Source organism: Corvus hawaiiensis, chromosome 1 (assembly GCF_020740725.1).
Source record: "Corvus hawaiiensis isolate bCorHaw1 chromosome 1, bCorHaw1.pri.cur, whole genome shotgun sequence".
In the NCBI taxonomy this organism is placed as follows: Eukaryota; Metazoa; Chordata; class Aves; order Passeriformes; family Corvidae; genus Corvus; species Corvus hawaiiensis.
Genome location: NC_063213.1, coordinates 29,280 through 34,930, shown reverse-complemented (window position 1 = coordinate 34,930; position 5,651 = coordinate 29,280). Strand labels below are relative to the sequence as shown.

General features: G+C 48.2%; 1 long non-coding RNA gene across 1 annotated transcript; it reads left to right on the top strand.

The window, feature by feature from the left end:
- The first annotated feature begins 2,238 nt into the window (after window positions 1-2,238).
- On the top strand, window positions 2,239-3,268 carry LOC125334958. Its single transcript, XR_007207288.1, has 2 exons — window positions 2,239-2,280; window positions 2,413-3,268. It is a non-coding gene; the product is annotated as an uncharacterized LOC125334958 (long non-coding RNA).
- Window positions 3,269-5,651: the final 2,383 nt, after the last annotated feature.

Sequence of the window (5,651 nt, the reverse complement as noted above, 5' to 3'; positions counted from 1 at the left end):
AGCATTTGGAAGGGGGGGGTGCAGGTATTTCATCCAGGGTGGGGGAGTGAATGTGGCCTAGGAACAGCTCTCTGGTCAAGTGAGCAGCAGAGGAACTGAAGGATGCTCTTCCCCAGCAGAGCTGCTGCTTTGTGCTCTGGGGCAGCGCTGCCGCTACTGGGCTTCCTCGGGGAAAACAGCTCCTTTAGGATGTGCTTTGCTGCAAAGGTTTCCCTGAGCTGGGTGTCTGCAAGAGGCATCGGGATACCAGTGTCAGGAGTTTTCCATGGTTTCCAGGCTGTTGTACACAGCACGTTCCGGGCAATTTGCGAGCGTGAGGCAGAGCAAAATCGGTGCAATTGGACTCTGCAAATGCAGTTCAGGCAGACGTTGATCTTTTAACTTTTCCATTGTAGGTGCGAATTCTGGGGCATTTGTGAGTCTGCCTTGACTTGCAGGGATTGAAGGGTTTAGGTGTGGAATTGTTTGGCCAGCTTGCTCCAAGGCATGGTGTACTTCTGGAAGTGCCACACACCTCGCAGGACCGAGGGGCTACTGGCTGGGTGCTGGTTCTGCTCTGCCCTGGGAACTGGGAGCCCCTGGGAGGGCTGGGGGTGACACCTGGGGATGGGCTGGGGAAGCCTGGAATTGTATCTCAGCACTTTTCTATGCAGATCTATGGACCGGTGTGTGCTGAACGAAGCGGCTCTTCAGCACAATAAATTCAGCAGTTTGGAAAAACCATGGAGTATCTCCGAGTTAATGATGGGAGAGGGTTGGGGCTGCTCCCTGATAACGTGCAGGGCTCGGGGGTGCGAAACGAAGATGGGGAGAGGAGTGGGGGCTGCTCCTCGTTGTCGGGGCGCCGCGGGCGCTGCGCAGCCTTCCCCTTTTACTTACCAATTCCTCATTTTGTGCCTCCTTTTCCCTTGGGGATGCGCCCGGGCCGCATTCCAGCGGCCGCCGTGGGACAGCGCCTGCGGGCGGCGGGGTTTCCCGCGTGATTGACGGGCCCAGCGGCCAATGGGAAGGGGGGCGGGCCGAGGCCTGGCCAATGGGGAGGCGGCTCGGGGCTGCGCGTGGCCAGTTGGAATCGGCGGGAGTGGTTGGGGCGGGCGGGCATGGACGGGCCCGGGCGGTGAGCGAGGAGCGGGAGAACGGGATGGGGAACGGGATGGGGAACGGGGAACGGGATGGGGAACGGGGGGGAACGGGATGGGGAACGGGGGAACGGGATGGGGGAGCGGGGGAACGGGATGGGGAAGCGGGGGAACGGGATGGGGAACGGGGGGGAACGGGATGGGGAACGGGGGGGAACGGGATGGGGAATGGGGAACGGGATGGGGAACGGGATGGGGAACGGGGGAACGGGATGGGGAGCGGGGGGGAACGGGATGGGGGAGCGGGGGGAACGGGATGGGGAACGGGGAACGGGATGGGGGAGCGGGGTGGGGAACGGGGGAGCGGGGAACGGGATGGGGGAGCGGGGGAACGGCGTGGGATACGGGGAACGGGATGGGAGAGCGGGGGAATGGGATGGGGAACGGGGGGAGCGGGGAACGGGGGAGCGGGGGAACGGGATGGGGGAGCGGGGGAACGGGATGGGGGAGCGGGGGGAACGGGATGAGGGAGCGGGGAATGGGATGGGGAACGGGGGAACGGGATGGGGAGCGGCATCATATTTATTTTTATTTTTGGGTTTAATATTATTTTTATGTCTAATTTTTCCTTTCCCTTCCCTTCCCTTCCCTTCCCTTCCCTTCCCTTCCCTTCCCTTCCCTTCCCTTCCCTTCCCTTCCCTTCCCCTTTCCCTTTCCCTTTCTCTCTCCCACCTTTCTTTCCCTTTCCCTTTCCCTTCACATTCCCTTTCTCTTTCTCTTTTCCATCTCTTTCTTTCCCTGATTCCTGAATTTTTTTTGCCCCAGAATCCACAGCCCAAGCCACGTGCACACACTGCAGATGTGAAGTGTATTTTTACTGCCAGCAAGCACCTGGGAATAAAAAAACCTCAGCCCCAAAGCTTGATGTCTAAACAGCAACACAGAAATTCTAAACCAGCTGTCTGGATTTGAAAAGACATATGTCTTTGGAAGTTAACATAGAGTTCAACTTGATGTAGTGATCGACTTAGGTTCAGCTTAAAAAAGGCCCTACCGACATTTTATTGTATCTAATCCCTGCTTTCCCCTGCGTTTTAGTTCTTGCCTCTCGGCCCACTGTTTCACGGGGCTGTACATGGTAAAACACTTCCCTGTGTGCTTTCTGGGTTTGAGCTGTCCTGCCCCGGCACGTAGGGTCACGGTTAAGTAGAAGAGTTATCAAACTTAGTGGTTCGTCTCTTTCATGGCTTTTTGGGTAGAAAACTTACGGGCCCGGTGTGGGAATAACTCCTAGCCCTCGGTGTCTCGTTGACCGCCTCCCGTTGTCTCGCAGGTCCCCGAGGCGGCTTCGGATCTCCGCGGTCACCAACGCTGCCGATTTTCCCAGCGCGCGCCGTTCGACGTCGAGGAGTGGCATCCAGAAGCTGTGTCGGAGCATCTTCATGGCTGGAATGTTTTGAGTAAGGGCTGCAGTCAGGGTGTAAGCTGAAGGGTGTGTGACTGTGTGTGTGTGACTGTGTCTGTCTGCTTGCGAGAAGAGTGCGGGTGTGGAATGGTTCTGACCTTGTGTGTGGGAGTTTTGCCTTTCAGGCTTTTCAGCTACTTTTTAAACTTAGAGTAAAAACAACCCAGCTGCGCTGTCTGGGGATTTTTTCCCTCCCAGCTGGGTTTTTTTATCTGGGACCTGGCCGGTCTGTGAGGTGACGTTCATCGCCAGGGTTTGGGTGCCGACCGTGCCGGGGATTTGTCAGGCGGGATGATTTTGGGGCTCCCGGGAACCGCGTTCCCATGGGGTGCTCTCGAGATGAGAGCGAGGGTGGGTTTGTGTGTCAGCTGAAGGAGGTGTGTGGTGGATGAGTGTTTTCTTCTCCGTGTGCTGCTGTTGCTTTGGGTTCCTAGAACAATAAAATGTAATGAATTTTCCAGAAATAGAACAATTGTTACATTGTACTGATAGGGGGTTGGCTTGTGTTGTTCTGTGTTCGTGTTTGCTGCTGCCCTTGCACATATTGCTCTGTATGTCAATTGGACTTTGACCAGTGTGCATATGGATCGTATTTGTGCTTGTGCTTGTGTACATTGTTGTTTCCACTTGCTTTGCTGAAGTGTAAATAAAAAACCCTCGTTCAATAAAGTTGAATAAACCCTAATAAAGATACCCCCCCTCCCCCCTTTTGGTTGCTCTCTTCCTTTGGTGTGGTTTAGTAATTTTTCTCGCCGTATTTCTTGCTTTGCTTTACTTTTCAGTCTATTCCTCACTTGACTTTTTCTAACTCTTTATCTTTTTCTCACTGTTTAACTGTTTCTGGATGTCTCTGTCACTCTATTTCTCAGTTTCTCTTTTTCTCTTCAACACTAATTCTCTTTTAAACTCGGATTTCTTTTTCTCTCAAACCCTATTCTTCTGTTTCTCTATTCCTTTTTCTCTCTATTTTTCTTTCTCTTTCTTTCTGACTCTGACTTACTTTCTTTCTGACTTTCTTTCTCTCTGACTTTCTCTCTGACTTTCTCTCTCCGACTTTGACTTTCTCTCTCTGACTTTGACTTTCTCTCTCTCTGACTTTGACTTTCTCTCTCTCTGACTTTGACTTTCGAACTACCTTTCTCACCTTCCCTCCTTTGTTCATTTTTACCTTTCTACCTTAGTTTGTTTCTGTAGCAGCTTGGAAAAAAACAGAGACCACTCTTTCTTCAGGCACGATCTGCCCCAGGCTTTGTGTTTCTATTTTGGGAAAGTTTTAAGAGAGTTTTGGCAATGGGCACAGGGAAAGACAAAACAGATCCATGCCCACAGACTGGTCAGGGCAGACTTTCTGCCCCTTCTAGGCCACTGACTCAGACATGAAACCTCCCAGCTTTCTGGGAGGTGAAGGAAGAACAGTCACACCTGGTGCTCCTACCTGTAGTCATTTGCCTGCTCTGCATCTTTCCCAAGAGAGCAGAAGGCGCTTAGCAAAGTGAAGATCAGTGGAACAAGTCGCCTTCTACACAGGGCTCTCGTTAAGGCTGGAATGGCTGCTGCCAGCCTCTGCACTTTCTGCCTCCCCAACTTCCTACCTTTGTTCATTTCTACCTTTTTAACTTTCTACCTTTGTTTGGTTCTGACTCTCTACCTTTCTATCCTTCTACCTTTGTTGCTTTCTACCTTTCTAAATTTCTAAATTGACATGTTTATTTGTTTCTACCATTTGAACTTTCTATCTTTCCATCTTTCTTCATTTCTAACTTTCTACATTTCTACCTTTGTTCATTTCTGCGTTTCTACCTTTCTGCATTTGTTCATTTCTACCCTTCTGACCTGCCTTTCTACCTTTTTTGTTTCTACTTTTATGACTTTGTACCACCTTTCTAAGTTTTCTCTCCTTTTACCTTTGTTCATATTTACCTTTGGTAGTTTCTAACTTTCTACATCTCTGACTTTCTCTCTCTGTTTGTTTCTACCTTTCTGACTTTCTACATTTCCAACTTTCTACTGCTTGTTTCTACCTTTCTACATTCCTACCATTTTTGTTGCTACCTTTCTAACTTTCTACCTTTGTTTCTAACTTTCTAGATTTGTCCCTTTCTCCTTTGTTTGTTTGTAACTTTGAAACTTTAAACCTTTGTTTTTCTCCCCATTTTTACCTTTCTAGCTTTGTTTGTTTCTAACACTCTACATTTCTAACTTTGTGCCTTTCTAAATTTGTTTTTTACTTTCTAACTTTTACCTTTCTAACTTTGTTTCTAACCTTCTTGTTAGAGTGAAGGCTCCTCTGGCCTCAGGCCCAGAGGGAAGCCAAAGCATTAGGTTTGAATTAAAACCTTTGGACAAGCTGACATCCATGAAGCCACACCAAAGGGAAATAGAAATACAGATTTTTAACTTTTAGTAGAAATAGATGCTAAGTGCCTTAAACCTGAAAAAGCTGTAGCAGAGATCTTGAACACAGCTCTCTTGCTGCAGCAGTGTTACCTTTTCACAGAATTCTTTACTTTAGACAAAATATAGATAGAATTACACTGTTCATATTTTTTAGATGGAGTGTTCACATAAACAATAAGAGCTGATTGAAACTGTATATGCAAATCTGTGTAATACAGATGTAACACTTGTGTGAGGCTTATGACTGTTAGAATTAGACCAGGATGGGTTAAGAAAAAGAAAACTAGAATCGTGTGTTAATCTTACTGGTCAATTAACAAATAGACTCCACACTTCTGTAAGAAAAAATATAGTGTATGGAGCATATAGAAGAAGCTGGTTTTGCCTGCTGCTGCTGCTTGGCTTTATCATGTAACCCCATTTGAACTCTGCCTTCAAGACAGCTGTGAGACCGTGAAATAAAGAACTTAGCAGAACAGCAGCCTCCTCTGCTCTTTCACCCTGGTCCGAGAAGGAAGGGTACCCTGTCAAAGGCTTAACACCTTCTGCCTTTCTGACTTTGTTTCTAAATTTCTACCTTTCTAATTTTGTTTGTTTCTAATTTTTTTTTTTAACTTTGTTTGTTTTTAACTTTCTACCTTTAGAAATTTGTTCGTTTCTTGTATTTTACCTCTTTGTTTGTTTCTAAATTTCTGCCGTTGTAACTTTGT